Source organism: Talpa occidentalis, unplaced genomic scaffold (assembly GCF_014898055.3).
Source record: "Talpa occidentalis isolate TD23 unplaced genomic scaffold, MPIMG_talOcc4v2.1 talOcc4.3, whole genome shotgun sequence".
In the NCBI taxonomy this organism is placed as follows: Eukaryota; Metazoa; Chordata; class Mammalia; order Eulipotyphla; family Talpidae; genus Talpa; species Talpa occidentalis.
In genome coordinates, this window is record NW_023603184.1 from 149,007,500 (window position 1) to 149,028,453 (window position 20,954).

At 57.5% G+C, this 20,954-nt stretch overlaps 1 protein-coding gene across 1 annotated transcript in view; it reads left to right on the forward strand.

Annotated features, from left to right (window-relative positions):
• The first annotated feature begins 15,657 nt into the window (after positions 1 to 15,657).
• SH3BP4 (SH3 domain binding protein 4) overlaps positions 15,658 to 20,954 on the forward strand; it is a 64,885-nt gene continuing 59,588 nt past the window's right edge. The window contains exon 1 of the mRNA XM_037524259.2: positions 15,658 to 15,697. The gene's annotated coding sequence lies outside the window, so the exon portion shown is untranslated. The remainder of the gene's footprint in view (positions 15,698 to 20,954) is intronic.

Here is a 20,954-nt window from a genome sequence, read left to right on the forward strand (position 1 = left end):
CGATGAACATGCTGTCACAACAACAAAAACAAAATATTCACGTACAGCCGTGGCTCGTATATGGCGGCAAGCTGGCAAAATGTCAAGGACTGAATTTAATAAACCCCGCCTATGTCTCGGTGTTCTGTTTGGAGCTGGTGATGTCTATTGTGTAGTTAACAAAATGTGTTGTATTTAACCTACAAAATGTGTGGGGTTTTGCCACCACTCAAGCAAAAATCACCATATTATTTTTTCAATCTTCCAAGCAACTTGCACTCTATGGACACTAATGAGCCAAAAGACTAAAACATAAAATTCAATTGCCTTTCAAGTCCCTAAAACTTAAATTAATATCTTCAGAAATATAAATTGAATGAAGACAAGAAAATCTAAACTTATTTTCATGACCTTTCAAATAATATCTTTCTCCTAAAATATCTAAGATGATTGAAATTGAAGAGCAAACTTTTAATTTTCATGGCTATCAGAATTTTAGGTTAATTATTTCTCCAGAGCTATAATTTTTTTTATTTTCATTAAACCTCACTAAATGCTTTAACAAAAATCACACATGCCCCACACTCGCTGTCCTTGTTGCCAATGCAGAAATGGAACTGCGTCTCGTGTGTCTGTACGAATCCCACGGGTGAGCTGGGCGGTCCTAGACCTTGTTTACTGATAGATACTGTCAGTTTACGGCAGGGAGGAGCGCGAGCTTGTGCTGACTTCCGTCCCTGGGATGGACACTCTCCGCCCAGCAAGCAGGGCCTGTGACAGAAGTGGGCAGACACCGGACCCAAGGAACAAGGACCGACTCCAAGGAGTACTGGGTCCCAGGAGTACTGGGACCTCGGTGAGTTCATGTCTGGGGGCGCAGAGATCAAGGAGGATTTGCTTATGAGAACCTGCCTTGTCAGAGTCGAGTCGGTGGCAAAGGGGTGACCATGCTAAACCTCTCAGGCTTGGCCTGGATGAGGGTAAATGTCTGTCCAAGAAAGAAAAGAGAGGAAGGAATGTGCCCCAGACCCCAATCAGAGGAAGAAGAGGGACTTTGAGGCAGGCCCACAGCAGGGGTGGGAACCAGCACAGGGACTCCTAGCGAACTGACGTCATTCACCACAGCTATGACATCATTTCATTTGACCGACAAGTTATAAAAACCCCTGTGCTAACAACAGGGAGAAAGGCAAGACAACAGTTTGGATTTCACCCCCAAAACTTAATTGCTTTTAAAATTCCCTCTCTGGTCAATAAATGAATAGGTACATGTGCCACGAGATGATAATCGCTAAGAACACCTGCTTGAAAACCTATTACTATAGAATCTCGGTTCCTAAATCACACCCAGCAGTTTCTACTCCTGTTCGGAAAAACTGAAAAACCTTAAAATGGGGAAACAAAGCAGACTGAGCGTTCTGTAGGCACGTTTCAGCTATTTTATAACTCTGCAAGCTGTAGAAAATTGATGCCACTGCAGCTTATTTTTGCCATAAAAATCCAAATCAATGGTGTCGGGTGGAACGCTATTGATCACCGGCCCCTTTGCACCTATTTGTCAAGTCATTTCTGCAGCGCTCGTCTGCCCTTACTTGTCTGGTACTTGGAATTCAAGCCCCTCACTGGTCCCTCGTCATCCGCAAATCAAATGCCATCCTCGGCGTGTCTGTCGGCGTGAAAGCCGTGCTCAAGCTCTCTTTTAACTCAACAGAAAAGACACATCTGTGCATGGTGTGACACACGGTGACATCCATGTGGCTAGAACGGGAAAGAATTATGTTGACAGAAACAGCGCATGTACACGTCAGCGGCGGCCTGGAGACCTGGCTTCCTGCCCACCTGGCTTCCTGCCCTGGCGAGTCCTCTCCCTGGCACCAGTTCCCCAGGGGAAGCTGGAGAGCCACAGTTGCCCCCATTTCTGTGACTCCACACAATCAAATGAACCATGCTTCTCCTTGAACACGCGACTCGTGATGAAATACAAAAGCAGAACCCAGACCCCAACACCAAGCGCTGGCGAGGAGGCTCCTGTCACACTGCGGGTGCAAACTGGTGCGGCCGTTATGGAAAGTGACCTGGACTTATCTTAAAAAACTAAACATGGAAATACCACATGACCCGGTAATCCCCCTCCTGGGTGGAGCACGAAACCACCCGCCTCGAGGATGATGTGCGCCAGGAAGCTCGGTGCAGCAGCCCTTACCGCAGCCAGGACATGAGACTCCCTGGTGCCCACTGGCCAGGACTGGCCGCGAGGCTGTGGTCTGCCCCGCCGTGGACACCGGCTCCCCCTGCCTGCCTGCAACACAGGGAGATAAACTCCAGTGCCAGGCCCCTTCCAGCCTCACCCTGTGTGGATCTTCATGGTCCACATTTGTAACCTTCATAACAAACCGGGAATCCAGTAAATAACTGATTTCTCGGGTTCTGTTTGCAAATTAATGGACCTCAGGGAGGGAGCCGTGGCAGCCTCCAATGCATAGGTGACAAGTTGGACTTGCAAGTGACACCTCAAGTGGGTGCTGGCAGGACAGAGCCTTCGCCCCTGGACCCGACGCTCTGTCCAGCAGACATTGGAGTCAGCGCTGACTCCAATGCATGGGACACCAGCCGGCGTCCGTGACAGCTGGACAGCTGCTCGGTGCATGGAAAACACGAACACCAGAGACCTAAGCATGAAGTTTTAAAGCTTCTGGAAGAGATCCCGAGGGAAGGTCTTTATAACATCGGGCAGGTAAAGAGCTCCTGGCTAGGAGCACCAGAGGAGAAAATGCGGACAAACTAGACATCACCAAAATGAAAAATATCTACCAAAACAGTGCTCTTAAGAAAACTAAAAGGCAAGCTGCAGACTAGGAAAACAAAGCACCGGGCCCGGAATACAGTGAGAGCTCCTGCAAATCAACAAGCTCCTGGAAACCAGGTTTTGTAAATGGGCAGAATATTTGAATAAACTCTGCAAGAACGAAGCTATGAAGGATTATGACAAGTTACTCATTACCACTCATTATCAGGAAAATAAAAAATAAAGACATCATAAGCTACAGCCCCATGCTCACTGAAATACCTAAAATTAAAAAGACGGACAATACGCAGTGGTGGAGAGGAACCAGCAGCAGGGAGAGTGGGAAGTGATGCCGCCACTTTGGAAAACTGTTCAGCAGCTTCTGACAAAGTTAAGTCTGTACCCACCGTACACCCAACCACTCCTCCCCGAGGTATTTTTCCAGGACAAGTGAAAGTATTTGAGCACGGAAAGATGGATTCATAGCACCTTCATTCTTCATTGCCAAACAGAAACACAAATCTCAAATATCTATTAACAGGAGAATTGAAAACAGATTACTGTGCACTCATACAACGCGTACTACTTAGGAAGAAAACCCTACTGATTCATACACTGGCAAGAATGATTCTCGAAAGCATGTTGTCCACAGACACAACAGATGTTGTATCATCCATTTATGTGAAGTCAGAAAACTGGGGAGTAATCTGAGGTTCTAGAAACCAGAGCTGTTGTGGCTCCCTTGCGGGGGGGATTGACCAAAAGTGTATCGGAGGGAACTTTACAGAGTGATTGAAATATTTTATATCTTGATGGAAACCTTGGAGATGCATGTGTCAAATTCATCAAACTTAGGGTGTGAGCACTGCGAGCCAGGCAAGGTTTTCTAATACTATTTTTTAAGGATGTAAAAGTCAAAACGAAGAAAATAATCTATCGCCAAATGCCAGTAGTAGGTGTGCGGGACAGGCGTAGGGGCAGTGATGGGAGACTCCTCTGGTGATTGTGGGGTCCGGCCACATTCTCATGTGCTACCTAGGGTGGGATTTTTTTATTTCATGATTATTTGTTAAAACATGCACTCACGTTTTATGTTATTTTTCTGGGTGCATTTTAAATACCTTTTTTAAATATCATGGCCAACGGCCCAGTTTTCAGGTCTTCAACTATTTCCACAGCTCAGACCTAAGCAATATACTCTGCATCGTCAGCTGCTCCTGGCACACTCACCTGTGTTCTATATATTTCTTTAAAATTAATCAGATTCGCTCTCTTTTTGTCTCCAACACCCTCAGGGTTTTAGATTTTCATCAAGTAGCTTATCACAGTATTTTCTTAAATAACGACAACTCCCTTTCTAAAAATAACTCTAGCACTAGTTATTAAGCTAATAAAATCTATATTTTCCTACTAGAGAAAGAGAGATGATGAAAGAAAGAAGAGAAGGAGGAAAAGAAGGAGGGAGGCCAGCTGGGAGGGAGGGAGAGAGGGAGATACAGACATTTCTTAAGGCTCCTGCATGTTCAGGGTTCCAGGAAAATATCATCTTATTTTACAGTCAGAAGCTTCCGGTTTCTATGGAGATGTGCTATCTCCAGTCACACCTGCCTCTCTCCGAGATCCCTTATAATTGGACTGAGACATTTGATATCCGTCCTCAAAACAAAGCTGAGTGAATAGTACATCATCCTGACAATGTATTTTACAGTGAGACACAAATGGTCCTGCCCCGAGACCGTACATCACACACGCGTGTGGGGTGTTGGATAGTCAGGAAATGGGAGGGCGGCGTCCGCACCCTCCAGAGCTGGCCCAGGCCGCCCGCCGTGGGGGGTGGTGTTGGCCGCATCCTTCTCCAAGCCCATTTTAAAGGGCAGATTCCTGGAAATACCAGGGAACCCATATTTAAAATTTGCTTCTCAACATAATCCCAAATCATGAGGTCTGTTACTAGAACAGCAAGACTCCAGCAGACAGTTCTATATTCAGCCTATTTTAGGAAGCAAAGTATGAGGAATCACGAGCATTTTGTAATTTGCTCCTGATTTATTTTCTGTTGCACTAGAACATGTATTCATCTGTGTGACTTTTCTCATTGGAGAAATAAAAAGAAGACAAGAAGAAACACAAGGAGCGGTCTCGGGGGTCTGCAGCAGGCCCGTTTCTCTAGCAGCCCCCCGGGGTGGGCACACTGAGAAATGTGTCAAGAGCCTCATGCCAGACTGGCAGGGCAGGGGGTATTTCCTACCGTTCTCTATGTATAAAGCCACAGAAGGGCTGACTCTGGAAAAGCCAGCCCCCTTCCGTCAGCTTCCACGGATGAAGGCTGCCCACCTGCCGGGTTTGTCCTCAGCAAGTCTAGATGCACAACTGAGGCAGGAGCCCGGCGCTGCGGCAACGTACCTAAGGCTGCCGCTCCACGGCGCACCCCTGCTCAGAGGCGAACCCGGGAAGAGAGTGCTGGGCAGGGAGGGGGCACCCTGCAGCTCAGCTCTGGGCTACGAGAGGAAGCCAGGGTCCAGACCCAATTAAGGAGGCCCTGCTCTGGAGGGCAACATGGCGGGCTGGGCCTCCCCCAAGCCTGTGAGATGTGACTCCTGCAGGCTCCTTGGCATCCGCAGCAAGGAAGGACAGGAACGGCCTCTGCCATCTCCGTCGCCCCGCACCTCCCAGCACCTCTTAGTCAGTTCTCCGGTCCCCGGGCTTTCTGGCCTCCGGGGTGAGGGGGGGCGATCCTGTCTACACAGGGGCCTGATGTGTTCAAGGTGGACAGGTGCCCTCAGCCTGCCAGGCACACACCTCACTCTGTGTGTGTCATGGGCTCAATGTGTCTCTGCAGGAGCCGCAACCGAAGCCCTGGCCTGGTGCCTGAGGAGGAAGGACACGCTCTCGGGACCCACAAGCTTGGGGCTGTCTTTGCTCCGAGAGAAGAGAAACAAATGGAGTTCACAGCCACGGAGCGCTACTCCGCGTGGCGCCCTCCCAGCACCTGTGGGTGGGGAGTCCATCATTAAAAAAATGAGGAGCATGTAAAAGTCACATAATGAACATTCTAGATCACAGTTACAGAGAACAGTTGAGTGGAGACCATGCGGCAGTTGAAGAATATCGCGAGGTGACTAAAGATAGAATCGCTATTTAAGGAATATTGAATTATAGACAGATTTCCACAGGTGCCAGGAAGACCTTATTTTCAGCAGAACAAGTAATGAGGACCCAGTCCTTGTGATCAGTTTCCCCCCATCTTGATGACGTCATTCATTGGTGGAACCTCAATAAATGGTTGCGTTTCTGCTCATTTGAAACAGTACTGGTTTCTGTTCGTTGGTTTATTTCTTTTTAACCAACACCCAACTAAGGGAATGCAGATTATCCAGTTTGTGCTTTTTGATAATAAACATTAAGCTCCCGATTTCCTTCTAGAGGCATTTTGGAGACATTCCCCGTGATTAGCTGAGGCTCCAGCACCACACACGGGAACAGGCACTTAGCATGACACTGACCCAAGAAACAGAACTGGGCAGGACAGTCGGTGGAGACACAAAAGCTAAAAATAAAGACCATTAGGGTTTGTGCCCATTTTGCATTATCATCTCATTACCCCTCCATTAGCACAAATGATTGAGTTTTATAACTTACATCAAAGGGATGACGCAAGTCTGAACCTTGTAGTGAACTATTTGGGCCTGCTGAAAGGTTTCTCCTTCCGAGCAGACATCCAGTGCCTTTCCCAGAACTGCCTCTTACGCCTTCGAGAGGAAGAGACGAGCTGGCAGCGCCTGGGAGAACAAGGGACACAAAGCAGGCTCTCTCCAACTTCACTCCTTGTCTCCCTTGACAGGCACCGCTCGCGACGTGAGACAGCCGGCTGGGCAGGGACGCGGGGGAAGGGCCGTGCCTCCAGCGGTCACGCCTCGCCCGCCGCCTGCCCCCAAAGCGTGAACCACCCGCCAGTGCGCAGGATGCCAGCCTGGAAGTGACAGTTCTAATTTATGTTAAAGCAGTCATGTGCCACCTTTGGCCAAATCTGGAACCTCTGCCCTTTGCCAGTAACACAGTGCTCGGGGCACCCCAAGTCTGCCGCGCTCTCTCGGGGATCGTGAACCCCGGGTGGAAAGCACTGGCAGAGCACAGACGGAAACAACCCCTGTTGTTTCAAAGGACAAACTGCAAAGGGAGAAAAAAGAGTGAACACGAGACCTGAGGCCGAGCCACGAGGCGCTGGCTGCGAAGGCACCCCAGACACCCCGCCTCTCTTCCCAGCAAGGTGCCGAGAGGCGCCGGGAATGGAGACGCGTCCCCAAGCCAGCATCGGCACGAGTCAGCTACGCGCACTCAGAAGCAGACTAAATATTTAAATTCAAGATGGTGCTGTAGACTCCAAGGGGTGTCATGGGGCTGGACACAGGCAGTCTCTGGTGCCCGACAAAGTGGGACGGAGGGGCCGGTTAGACGTGAAAGGCGCTCCGGAGCAGCAGGAAGGACCCGGGCAGCCGCCCCGGCCGCGCGGGGATGAGGACGAGAGTCTGTGGTGTGTCCTGGTGTCTCGCCGGAGGCGCTGGGCTGTCCCCATCAGCCGTCACTCCTGGGAACCAAAAATGGGAGTTCTCGCTCCTGGTTCTCAGAATTCACGCTTCCCTTGAAGGTTTCGAGAAGAGGCCCTGCCTAGGGCAAGTGTCTCCACACACTGGAGCCACCGCTCGACAGGGCGGAACCCAATCTCTTCACAAACAGCAGCGAAACCAACAGCCAAACAAACTCTCACTGCCGTGGCCCACATCACTCCAGTCCTGCAAAGCCATCGGCGCGCTCGCTTTCTCCGAGGAATTTTCTAAACACAACCTTCCAAGAGGATGCCCGAGAAGTAAATATTTAGAAGATGTGTTTGCTGATAAAAATATTTCATTAATAAATATTTAAGGAAACGAAAGTGTTTCTGTAAACGGGACCAGCAGAGCCGTTCTTACATCGAGAGGAGAAACATCTTTCGTTGGTCATGAACGGTGACTCCGTTTTAATTCTGTCCTTGGGGAATCCAAACTTCTTCAACAGAGTGAGAAGAAATTCCAGCATCTTAGGAAACTAGACGCTTGCAAAAGCCAACCCTTTGGGGAGCAAAACAAAGGGCCAGGGACTAGTGGAGGCAGCGGAAGGGTTTTGAGAAGACGATCTCTGTACGGGGAGATGCCAAATGGAACACGCACATGTGCACATGCTCACACGCGCGTCCACATAAGCCCGTGCAAGAGAGCGAATCCTTCGGAAGTTGCCTCAGGTGCTGGCGCTGCTATGATGGTTCTAGACCGTGACGCCATCGCTGGTCATCCTTTCCCTCCGCCGACAGGGGTCGAGGGTCAGCCACAGGCGGGAGGGCGGGGAGCCGAAGGCTCAGAACCTGGCCGCAGTCTGGGCCTTCGGGCTTGGACGAAGGAAGCAGAAGAGCCTGGAAGCGCAGGCCGCGCTGAGTCGGAGGAGGACAGTGACAGGCGTGCCCTTCCCTGAGCGAAGGACTTGGGCCTGCTGGATACCAGGACTGGCACCCGTGGTATTGCCGAAAGTTCCTGGAAACCGCCCAGTCCTGGGCAGGCTGGAGCAGCTGTCACCAGGCAGGGGCTAGGACGGGTGGGCTGGGCTCTGCTGGGCAGGCGGGCGCGGTGGGCAGACACCTGCCAGGGCCCTGAGAGTTGGGGTCGGATCTGGGCCTGAAGTGCAAATTGAAGATGATTCCCCCTAAGCCTGATGATTCCCCCTAAGGATGATTGTGGGGGTGACCCCGGGGGGCAGTGTGCAAGCCCAAGCACACTTGTCACTCCGCACTCGGACTGGCACCGGCAGCCCCACACCCCCTCCCGCATCTCCTTTCTCGCGGAGCTGGGTACGTGGGCTAACCGCCATCCTGTCCTTTGTGGTCAAGAGAGGAGCGCGTGGTTGGATTTCCGTCTCTTCCTTAGAGCATGAGGCTGTCGCGACTCACCGCCACCACCGCCATGCTGGGCCCGGCTGTGTCCTCCGCGCCCGCTCGCCTCTGTTCTGTGCCTCTTCTTGCTTTTGCTGTAAGGACGTCCATCGCCATTCACAGGGCGACGGGCCCGTAGGTTGTGTTCATTGTTACAGCAGGGAGTTGAAACCCAGCTGCCGCGGCGGGACGGCGGCCATGGCCGCCAGGAGGAAGATGGCGGCCCCTGTGGAGGGTGCCCGCTCCCCTTTGGAGGGTGCCCACTCCGGGCAAGGCGTGCCCACCTGCTCTCTCCAGCTACAAGGGCCTCACTTTGAATTCTGGTTGCAGGTTGGTTTGCATTTTATTTGACTATGTCTTTAATTATCTGCTTTGCTGCATGGCCTGCAGGACTCTGTGAAATGCTACTATCCAAATTCTTCAGCTCTTTCCTCGGCAGTTTTCCTTTGTCTCAGATGCAGACTTTCTTTCACATGTTCTAGAGGCTAGAAGGCCAAGGTCAGGGGCTCAGGGGCCGGCTCGAGGGGGACCCCCCTGGTTTGCAAGTCACACTGCGTCTTCAAGTGACAGAAAGCAGAGAGACTGAGAGGCAGGGAGGGAGGGAGGGAGGGAGGGGGAGCCGTCTGGGGCCCCTGGTAAAAAGGCACTCATCCCATCTTGAGACACCCCACTCTTGTGACCCAATCAGCCCCCCAAAGGCTCCCCTCCTGCCACCCTCACCTTGGGGATTAGGGCTTTAGGATATGAGTTCAGGGCAGGGCACAGGGTCACAAGCCCACGCTTATGCCCCCTCAATAAAACAGCAGACGGAGACCCTCCTATTTGCCTCCCTCGGCGCCTCCCGGGCAGAAAGGCCCGTTTTCCAGCCTGCGGACAGCACGCCTTCGCCGTGCCCGGTGCTGGCCCAGGTCTCCTTGTTTTCTGTCATCTGCAGACGATTTTGAGAAAAGATGGGAACGTGAGACAAACTCCCGTGCTCACCCACCACCTGTCTCTCTCCCTCCAGGAGGAGGCATGACGCCTGCCCCCTCTCCTCCAGGCCAGGTCTTCCTGGGGCCCCAGGCAGCTCCCCGCGGAAGCAGAGAGAGGCAAATGGCAGCATCTGGCCCGCGGGGGACCAAAGTGGGCAGCGCTGCGGCCACAGGCACCTCCACGCCACCTCCAACTCAGCCGGCCCAGCAGGCGCAACGTGGAACGCAGGAACGAGACGGCTGCAGGACTGTCCAAACGCCCCTCGTGGAAGTCGGGAGCGGCAGGAGGCGGGCAGGAGGAGGGTCCCCTCCAGATTCGGCCTTGGCAGGTGGACCGCCAAGCAGCACAGGAAGGTGAGCAGGTGGTGCCCCCCTCATGGCCACACAGGGCTCCTGCCCCGTCCCCAATGCTCCTGCCTCTGAAACGGCGCTCTCCAGCTCAACTCGGCTGTCCCCCTCATCTCTCTGGCCATTGCGCCCCAAAACCAGAAAGTTGTGAAAGAAACCGCAGTCGCCCTCTAGCTCTCGTCCTGTCTCCCTCCAAGTGTGCCCGGTTTCTCAGAAGCCCTGACCCTGGTGCCTGCTCGTGCAGCCACTGCTGACTCCCAAGTCCACATCTCCCAGTACATGTGCACACACACATGCACCCACGCTACACACACACTGCACACCACACACACATATGTATACCACATGTAATGCATGTGTGCGGTGCCCTATGTGCACACACATGTATATACAGTGTGCAACAATGCAATCTACACCGGTGTGTGCTACATGCAACACATCTACACACACGAGTCCGCACATACGTGCATGCACCTGCGTGCCGATCCTCCGTCCCAACACCGCCCTGGGCAGCTCGGTCAGCTCGGGCGCAGCCGCACATGTCCACTCCAAGGGGAGCACCGCTCTGTGAGCAGCTTTGGAACCACATCCTGGCTATTCTGTTTGTGCAAAAGGCAAACTGCCGAGCAGAGGGTGCATAGAGGCGCTATCTGTGGTGCAGACAAATTAGAAACAGAGCGGCAGAGTGAAAAAATTCGAAAAAAAACTTGGAGGTAACCTCTTGAAGTGTGATGGAATGGCCACACACCCACGCACACCCGCGTGCACACACGCGTACAATGAGACAGAACACAGGTGAGAAAGGAAATTAGGAAAACAAAGCATGAAGCCAAGAGGCCAGAGCCAAGAGCAGCCGTTTGGGGGGAGGAAGCGGAGACCCCACCCGCCGCAGGGGAATTCCGAATCTCCGGCAATTTCAAGTCGTGTTTCCAGACGCGAGGGCCGTGGCATTGTCAGCACGGCCGCCACGGGTGAACATGGGGCCACCGCAAGAGGTAGCTCGGGAAATGCCACAGTGGGGAGAAGGGCAGCGTCGGGGCGCGGGGCGCGTGGAGAGGGACGCCTCCCCGCAGGACGCCGGATGGGCTGTGCGTGTCCCAGGCCAAGGAGCTGGGCCCGGGAAGCAGCCAGGCCTGGCGAGGAGGCAGCCGGCGGCTCCGCTTCCCTGCAGGGGCGGGAGTGAGCTCAGACCCCCTCAGCTGCAGGCAAAGCTCCTTGCACCCTCAGTTCGCAGAACAAGGCTGGGAAGCGCCTCCTTTCCCTGGGCAGCTTCGGGTCTATGTGCTCTGACCATAAACCATCTCAGTCCTTCCGGAGACCCGGGGGCTGACGAGCAGCTGAGGGCACGTCCCCGCTTTCCATTGCGTTTTCCCAGGTCGGCCCAGTGCCCCCCAGTGCCGGTTTAAGGTCCCAGCCCCCCTCCGAACTGCTCTTTTTCTTTGCTCGGCGCCCTTGGTGATCTCCCCTGGAGCGGCTGTCAGGTTTGGGGGAAGGGGAGGGGAACAAGCACCTCGATTCTTTACGTGGCTGCTTACGGTCTTTGCATTCTCTGGGAGCCGGCCACTGCCGCGCCCCCGGGCACGCCGCCGCCAGCGCCAGCTGAGGGGGTCTGTTCCTGGCTCCGGTGCCAAAGCCAAGTGTCCCGGACCCGGGGCTCCCACACACACTTATTCCTCCCAGCTCTGGAGCCGCACGTCAACAGCCGAGCGCTGGCCAGTCCGGCCTCTGTGCCTGGGCAGCAGGCCGCCCTCTGGCTGCGTCCTCCCCAGCCCTTCCTCGTTGGATGGAGAGAGCGAGCCGGCGAGCCCGGGGGCCGCTTGCTCTTCTCGTAAGGACGCTGCCTTGCTGGGCCAGAGTCCACCCTTACGACCGCATTTAACCTGAATCACATCCCCAAGGGCCTGCCTCCAAACACAGGCACATCAGGGGTCGAGGTTTTCATATACGAATGGGGGAGGGGCACGTTCCACTCCAGAACAGTCTCGAGTCTCTGCTAAGTGCACAAACCAACCTGGAGTCGTGAGGCTAGAGGCGATCTGGCCGCCTGCTTGTTTGACCCAAACTTGGAGAAGCGCCCCGCCCGGGGCCGGAGGGCGCCAGCAGGCATGTCGAGGGCAGGGCACTGTGGGCCTTGCTGGCGGGAGGCGCAGCAGGCACAGGGCCGGCCCGGCTTGCATCTGCCTCTTTCCAGCCACGTGTGGTCTCCACCCAACAATTCGCGATCGGCAGGGCTCCTCCGGCAAGTGGGAGGGCTGCCTGGCTTTGTGTGACCTTGAATGAGCCTTCTTGAGCCCCAGGAATGATTTCTGGAGAGTTGGGCCCATTTGAGGTAGAGGCTGGAGCACCGCAGGCTGGACGCGCCGAGGCCTGCAGGTTCAATTGCACTCGATGCTTCTAGGGTCAGGCGCTTCCCTGCAGAGGCGGGGACGGTCCATGCCCTTGACCGACACTTTCTGCATGCCAGGGAAACCAGACCCACAGGTGAGGGGACCAGAAGGCCCCACGCCCGGGCTGGGCCGTCCACCTGAGAGCGGCAAGCACAGAAAATGTCAGGAGGTGCTTCCCATGGAAACACCTGGAATTTTCACAGGAGCAGGCGCACCAAGAGCCAAGCCCTCCCCTGTATGTCCCCGTGGGAAAGGTACCGGTGCCCAAGGCTTCGTCACCTGTCCTGGCAGATGAGGTAGAGCACGTCCTCCGAGGACTAGGAGGCGGCCCAGAGGCCGGCAGCCCATTGCGTAAATTCACTGAAGGCCTCCACGCGGAGCCTGGAACCTGACGGCAGACACGGGGCTGGGCTGGAATAGGTGTGCGCCCCGGATCACGCATGGAGAACACGAGCTTTTGTTGCTGTCTGGAAGGATCTCTGATGTTTGACTCCAAAAACAGAGGGTCCCTCAGCCCTGTCTGTAAGAGCTTCGCTTCTGAAGCTCACAGGGGACATGAGGGAAGCCCCCTCGACCCTCTTTCCAAGCAGCCTGGTGACCGTCCGCGTGACCCTCTCTGCTCACGCCGGCCACGGGCAGAGGCAGCAGGCCGCTTGTGCTGCGCCCACCGGGCCTAACGGTACAGTTAAGTTGGGTCAACCTTCCCGGGAAACACAGCCCTGGCTGGAATGCTGTGTTTAGCACCGATGAGGTCATCTTTTCCAGTCTCCAAAGAAGGGTGAGATAATAGGCCCAAGACGCCCCATTCCCCACAGGAGAAGGTGGGCTAAGCCTGAAATCATTGCCTCCCCCTCTGTCCTGCCTGCCAGCTCCTCCGAGCACCCTGCCCTTGGCCCAGCGTTTCAGAACATCTTTCTACTTGCTAGGTGAGGTGCTGCCGATTCTTCAGTCCTTTAATAAAAACAATTAAATCTTTGAAGCTAACTTGATTGGGTTTTTGTTATTTAGCAGCACAGTGGGTGCGCACGCGCACGTCACATCCCACACCACACACACGCACACACATACACAGCTTATGCAAATGCTTAGGGAAAGTTCCTGGATGGACAGGAACACCACCCTGTCCACCATGGACTCTTGGAGAGGGTAGGAAGTTGGGGTGGGCGCCTCCTTGCTGCTCTACACTCTTCTCATCATTTGAACCTTTGAAAGAAACATTATATTTGTAGTTAAAAAAGCCGAGTCATTGATTTTGCTGTTCGCATGCCCATGAGACCGGCTTAAGGAGTAATTGTGGTCTGGGTGCTATAAATAGCTCATGATTATTTTCTGTCTTTGCAAGGACAAGTAATAAAAAGTGGTGGAAAAGGAAAGCATTCACTCCAGGGGGGCATCTGGGGACCCCGTGTCTTCCAGGGCATGAAAGACATGACAGCCCACATGGAACGCGCCCCCAACGTGCTGGTGTCTCCCCAGCTCCTTCCAGCTTCCGGTGGACTCCCAGCTGTTGCAGTGAGAACAGGAGAGAATACACGTATGCCTTTCTGGCCGCTCTCAACGTGGAGCCTCCCGGCTCCCAGGCAGTGCTCCTCGCGCGCGCCGGTTCCATGGAGCACTCCGAAGGCCCCACACATCCCTGGACACCCTCCTCCCTGGAGGTTCCTCCGCCTGCCCCCAAGGGTGCTGCCTCCTGTACGTCCGCAGCACACATTTTAGGGCCAACTGTACCCGCTACCAGGATCTCAGTTGTCCATGCACAGATGACAGACACCACGTCTGAACAACGGTCTCTGCCTTCTCCTCCTGAGCTCTAGGTCCACGTCTCTGTCCTCCTGTGCCTCCTTCTGGAAATGCAACACGGCAGCAGGGAACCCCATTCCTTAGGTGGAGGGAGGTCTCTAAGCCAGGAGCAAGGACGGCTTGGGAATCCGACAACCCTGGGTCTGAGTGTGTTGACACACCCCGGGGATGTGATCCCTGCAATGACCAGGTCTAAAGTCACCTTCCGCATGGGACTACGACTACCATGGGTAACAGTGAGGGGTGACTCAAGGGGTGCAGCGTCCCCCTGAAGACCTGTGCTTCCTGGGCGCAGCCTGGTCACATCCAGCCTGGGGAGTCACCTCTGGTCAGGTTCTGTTTCTGCCCCTTTCCCGCCGGCCAGTCCTTCGAGCGGCAGTTTGCTCACGTGGGAAACGGACTGAAGAGGCGCTGCGCGGGCTGCTGAGGACCCAGGGCGCCTGAGCACGAGCCTCCAGCGCGACCCGAGTTCGCGTCCCGAGCCTGCACCGGGCGCCCCGGGCGCGGGACCGCGAGCCGGGGCAGTGGTCAGGGCCGGCTCCGCGGCCTGCAGCGGGTCTCCCGGCGTGTGTCCACGCGGCAGCCTTTCCTTTTGTTCTCTCGCTCTGCCCGCCCCGCCGCCGCCGCCGCCCGGCTCCCCGGCCCCGAGAAGGTGCGGCGGGGGGTCTCCGCTCGGGCGCCCCGGGCAGAACCCGCGGCCCGAGGACCCGCGGGCGGGCGGCGCGGGGAGGACCCGCAGGCGGAGGGGGCGCGCCGGGACCTCGACCCGGCCAGGCCCGACCCGGCCGGCGCGGGGGGCGCGGGGGGCGCGGGGGACGCGGGGGCGCCGAGGCGGGTGCCCGCGGGCGGGAAGCGGCGCCGGCCCACGCTCCCCGGCCGGGGCTCGGCCGCTCCCCGCCCGCCCGCTCTCGGCCCGCCCCCTGATCGCTCCCGGGCCGCCCCGCCTCAGCCGGCCCGGCCCGCCCGCCCCGCCCCGCCGCGCCCCGCCCCGCCCGGGACAACGGCCGGTCCCGCTCCCCGGGCAGCCGCGCCCGCCCTGGCCTCTCGGCGGCCTCGGCAGGCCCCGCCCACCCGCGGTGGCCCCCTGCCTCGGCTGGCCCCGCCCACCCGCGGTGGCCCCCTGGCCTCCTCGGCCTGGCCCCGCCCACTCCCTGCTGGCCCCGCCCCGTCCGCTGGGCGGGGAGGCCGCGGTTGGCTCCGGCCCCTGTCGGTCCAGCCCCCTCCTCCCCGCTCCCGCCTTCCGAGGGCCTCGGCTCGGCTCCGCCCCTCGGCCTGGCCCCGCCCCGCCGCCCGGGCCCCGCCCCGCCCGCCCCGGCGCCCCGCCCCCGGCCCCGCCCCGCGCGGGGACCACCCCCGGCCGCGGGGGCGGGGGCGCCGCGCTCCGGGCTGTCTCCGCGGTCCCGGGCGGAGCCGCCGCCGCGCGGGCCGAGCCGGCTGGGAGCGCCGCGGGAGCGGGCGCCATGCGGGCCAGGTAGGCGGCGCGGCCGTCCCCGCGCCCGGGGCGCCGCTGGGGCTCGGGCCGCACGCGCCGATTGTTCGCCGCCGCCGCCGGAGTTCGGGGCTCCCGGTCGCGGCTGGCGCCCGGCGCTTCTGGGGAGCCTCGCGCGCCCCGCGCCCCTTCCCGGGCGCCCGGGGCGCCCCAGCGCGGGCGGGCGGGCGGGGGTGGGGGGGGCGCCGATCCCCGGTCGGAGCCCCCCGAGCGCCCCGCACACCCCCTCCCCGCGCCCGCCGCCTCCGGGGGGCCTGCGGGTGCCGCCGGGCGGCCCGGCACGTCCTCTGGGCGAAAGTGGGGGGCGCCGGGCTCGAGGGGGGCCGCGGGGGCGACCCCAGGGCGTGGAGGGGCCGGGGCGCCCCCGCGCGCGGTCCCGGGGAGGAGGCTCGGCGCGCGGTCCCCCTAAACTTGTTGGTGACAATGCACATTTCAACTTCTTGGGGAGCCGGGGTCCGAGGATGGAGGGGGGCCCGGCTCCGGCCCGGGCCGCCCCGCGACGGCCTCGCCGGGGGTGGCCCGCGCTCCCCCGCTGCGCCCCGGGGGCCCCTCGCCGCGCCGCCGGGGTTCGGGGCGGCGCAGCCGGGAGCCGGCGGGGGGCCGGGGCGGGGCCGGGGTCCCGGGGTGCCGAGGGCCGGGCCCGCGCGCCCTTCCCGCGATGCCGGGCGCCGGGGGGCGCCAGGGGAGCCGCCTGGAAAGTGGGGAGCTCGCGGGCCAGTGAGATGTAAGCAGAGCTGGATTCCTGCCCGGTGCCCCCCGCGCGCCCAGACGCGAGCCGGGGCTGCGGGGGGAGTTGGGGTAACTTCTGTTCTGCTCCCAGGAGGACGCAGGCTCGGCGGGGCGGGAGCGGCGGGTGAACAGACCCCACCCCACCCCGCGCCCCGCAGCGCCCCGGCCTTTCACGTTCCCCTTCCCGGGGCGCAGCTCGCCACTGAGTCTGTAAATCACAGCTGAAGACTCTCGTGTGTTCCCCCCGCCCCCTAAATTCAGCTGCTGCTGAGAACCAGAGTTTGGGTGTATTGACCGGGCGCCCCGACCCTGGCCAGGAGCCCCTGCGGGTGGTTCTCTGAGCCTCTGCAGGCTGAGAGGAGAGGACAGCTGGACACGCGGGTCCAGACCGGCCAGCCTGGTGCTCTCACCCCCTGGGGTTCGGGCTCCCGGCCTCGTAAAGATGAAGGTAATGATTCTCCATCTGCTTCTCGGGCGCCATAAAAACTAATGGGTGGTTTGCAAAGTGTTTGACATCCGTCGATGGGCAGCGGCGGTACTTTAAGGGGCTGCGAGGGTTTTGCCGTGGCACATTGCTGTCGTCATCAAATAAAACAGGTTATCTCCTACCTGGCCATCCAGATTCCAGGAATGTCTGAAGGAAACTGCTGGTCATTCCTGGTTCCCTGTTCCTTGCATCTGCCCACGCCAAGGCCCGCTGGAAATGCCAGGTGGAAGGAGACAGCACCCCCAAACCCACCCCCCGGCCTGCTGGCTCTCTGCTGGTGTGTGGGGGGCTGGCGTGGACCTGAGGCTTGTCCATCTGGAACGCTGAGGCCCGATGATCCAAGGGGGGACAGTTAGTTCTGGGGGGGCGGCAGCTGGGACTGGCTCCACGGCTGCCTGTTTACCAGATGGACAATGAGCGGAGGCCGCGCTGCCGGCCTGAGGAGCTTCTGCTGGCTGGAATTTTTTCCCTGTTGTCCGGACACCCAAGCGCCACACCTTCATGTCTTTTTGAAACAATGGTACCCCTGGTTAGTGTCGGGCGGGAGAACTGAAGAAGGGCCGGGGCTGTGCGGGTGCCTGTCTGCCCACCCCACCCCCAGACCATGGGGGAAGATCCTCTTTCTGTAACAGGTCCCTGGGGCTCCAGCCTGCCATTTGATAGTTCCATTTATTGTCACTCCCACAGACACTCTGGCTTTGATCTGCCCAAGGTCTAGTAGCTGATCACAGCGTGGGGGGCGGGTTGGGGGGCAGCGGTTCAGAGGGACCCAGAAAGTGGGCTGGACAAGCCGCAGCTCAGTGTCCTTAAGGGGACTCCACTGTTAGACTGTTCTTAATCTTCCCCGGGGAGGAGGGATTTTCTGCACTTTCTCCTTTCAGTTTCCTCTTGAGATTTCTGGTTCCCCTGCAGCCTGGAGTTGTCTTCCTGTGTGCTGTTTGAACAGACTTTCTTCTTCCTAACACAGGTTTCGTGCCTGATGAAAGATACGCCGATGCCATGGGGGTTACACCTTTGGGTCACTGGAGGCTGCTCCCGGGTGTAGATGCCTGATCAGGTCCAGGTCTGGGGCCGGTGTGCGCCCCCTTCTTCCTGGGGAGCTGGCAGCCTGGCTTCCATCAGCTTCTGAGGGAGCCACTGACCCAGGCAATGTTAAGAGGCAGAGTCCAGCCTCTGCTGACCTCATCCCTGGCTCTGGGCAAGCCTCCAAGACTCCCTCGTTGAGGTACCAGCCTTGTTTGGCCTCAGTCGACGCTGCAGTTCAGCCCTCCGGCCTGGGGCCAGCGTGTGCGTCTCCCTTAGCTTTGTTATTTTCAAGTCAACACCTGAATTGGGCCATGTTGCGGTGACTTTTCTTCAGAGAATTGGAGTCAGGCCTCTGGGAAATTTCCTAAGGCTCTGGACTGGGCATTAAGACTTCTTTGTCCCGAGGTCAAGCTACCTGACAAGCAGGAGTTGGGAGGAGTTGCTGAGAGCCCTCTGGCAGGCTGGGGAGGCCGGGACCCCCGCTTCTAGCAAGCCAGGTCTCCTGGCTCCCAGCGGTCTGCACAATGGAAGCCCCACATTCTGCCATCAGCCTCGCAGGAGTGACCAGAAATTCACACATCTGCCCCCACCCCCCTTTTCAGGAACAATCCTCCCTCTTATTTAGGATCTTCCTGCAGCCTCCTGGCCCCAAGGGCATCCGGGTGTTACCTCACAGGCCCTGAGGCCCTCAGGGCCCGCTCTCAGGGGACAGGATGTCTCTGGCGAGAGGATGTCCACCTTCAGCCTCTGGAAGCCCAGGGAGCAGGTGATTTAGAAGAGCGTGTGGTGTGTTTCAAGGAGGGAGGCTGCATTCCAGATAGCACCTCCCAAGCGCCCCACAGGAAATAATTCCAGGACGCTGGGTCACCAGGAATCCAGATGGGGAACCTCGGAGGAGAAAAGCCAAAAATCCCCTCCCCCACCCTCCTCCCACCCCCAGAAAATGAAGAGCATAGTATTAGCACTTAAGTCCAGTAAAGGGCAGTGACCATATGGACTGAGGGTTAGAGGGTGGACTGATCTCACCTCATCTTCATTGACATTTGGGGTGTTCTACAGGGTTGCTGAAGATTGAGGGTTGGACAGACTGGGTATGCACACTCCCCCAAATGATAACGGGCTCTGGTTTCCAGGGAAGCCCCGAGAATGGACTCCTGGACCCAAGTCCTCCCATAAGAGCTCGAGCTGGGACTGGAACCAACGTGCACCTGGGCACAGACCTCTTTTTTTTTTTTTTAAGATTTATTTATTTATGTATACAAGAGCTGGGGTGCAGGCCAGAGTTAGGGGGGCTGAGAGGATTCACCAGAGAAAGAGGGGAGCAGGACAGGCAGATCCACTGAAATCCACTGCTGAGGGGAGCCATGAGCAAGGTAGGGGAGGTCTGCTGTGCCGTGTGGGTTGCTCCCTGGCTGGCCGGGCATCAAACTTGTGCTGCAGTGGCTGTTGATAGCTTCACAGTGCTGTCTCAAACCCCTCTGCCACCAGGGAGGCCCCTGGGCACAGAGCTGTGGATCACATTGCCACGCTGCTGGCAGCTCTCAGTCACTCAGTCTGGTGACAGTGAGACACAGACGTGACGGTGTGGTGGAGTGCCTGCGCCCCTTAAACAGTCATAGCAAGGCTTGCACCAACGTGAGGGAACATTTTAAATCCGTGAAACCTTTGCAGTCCAAATGGCAGGCAGCGGGGTGACACCTTGTTCCCCAGGACCTGGATCCTCACCTTGTCTGCAGCATAAAGCTAGTTTTATTGGAAAGATCTGCACTTCAGAAGTCTGCACTTCTCAGACCGGAGCTGCAGGAGGCTTGCCCTCCTGTCATGAAGAGAGGGTGTTCTGGGCAGAGAGGTCACTGGAATAGGATTAAAATTACGGGAAGGCTGTTAAGTAATTGTGAAAGAAGGGCTCTGCCTTCCCCTGGACAATCAAATAAATGACATACTAATGAGATTATTCTTATCTGCTCAATAAAAGTTTATCTCCAGGGAACTCTCAGCACTGTGCCTATTAGCCCAACTGTTCTGAGCAGATTGAAAAGAATACTTTCGGTGAGAGGATTTTACGGTCCCAAATTCCTACTAAATCTCCCTCTTTCCTCTCTTCCCCATCCCCCCCCCCACCTCTCTTACTTTTGGCACAGAAACCCACTGAAGTCTGCTGGCCTGAAAGGAATGCGAGCATTTCCTTTTCTGGCTTCTCCACGTCGGAGGTTGTCCGAGCCTGGAGTGTGCTAATAAACCCTCTATAGGAGGAAGCATCCCAAAAACCTTGATGGCAGCATCTGCCTATTCCCCTGGTGTAAATTCGCCCCCACATGTGCTTCCAAGCAGTTGTCCGTGGACCTCAGCGTTACTGAGTCCGTCATAATGAGCGCCATGAGGAGTTCACCTCTCTGTGCGGTGAGCCCTCCAGCCCGGCCCTGTGGAACGGGAGGTTGGGGGGCAGTCTGCCTCCTCTTGCCCGGGGCTGCCCAGGAGCTGGTCAGGAGAGGGTTTGGATGTCATTGAGCAGCATCATCAGGCCAGCACGAGCGCAGTGTGGACACTCAGTCTGCACATTAAAATTACCCAAAGGCTAAAAAAGAATGAAGTACTTGGCTGACCCTTGCCCCAAGCGAGCCAGCCTCTCCGAAGGTGGTGCCCAGGCTTGGGAGCTTTTAAAAGCTCTGCAGCAAGATCCTCACCCCATGGTATGTGGGGGATTGCCACCGCCTAGAGAGGTCCCTGGGAGAGACGGAGTTCGGGGCGAGGCAGGCAGATCCTGAACGTGAGGCCACACAGTTGAAGCCTTTCCTTGTGACGCCAGGGGAGGTGTTGCACAGGGCCCTGGGGGGAGAAGGCCAGTCCCGGCAGCGGTGGACAGAGGCCGAGTCTCCCTGTGACAGCAGCAGCCTCTCCTGCTGCCGGTGGCGGCCGACGTGTTTGCTTTCCTCGTTTCATTTCTGGTCTGGAACGGAGAAGTCTTAGTGGAAAGGTCAGGAGGAGGGAGGGGTGCCC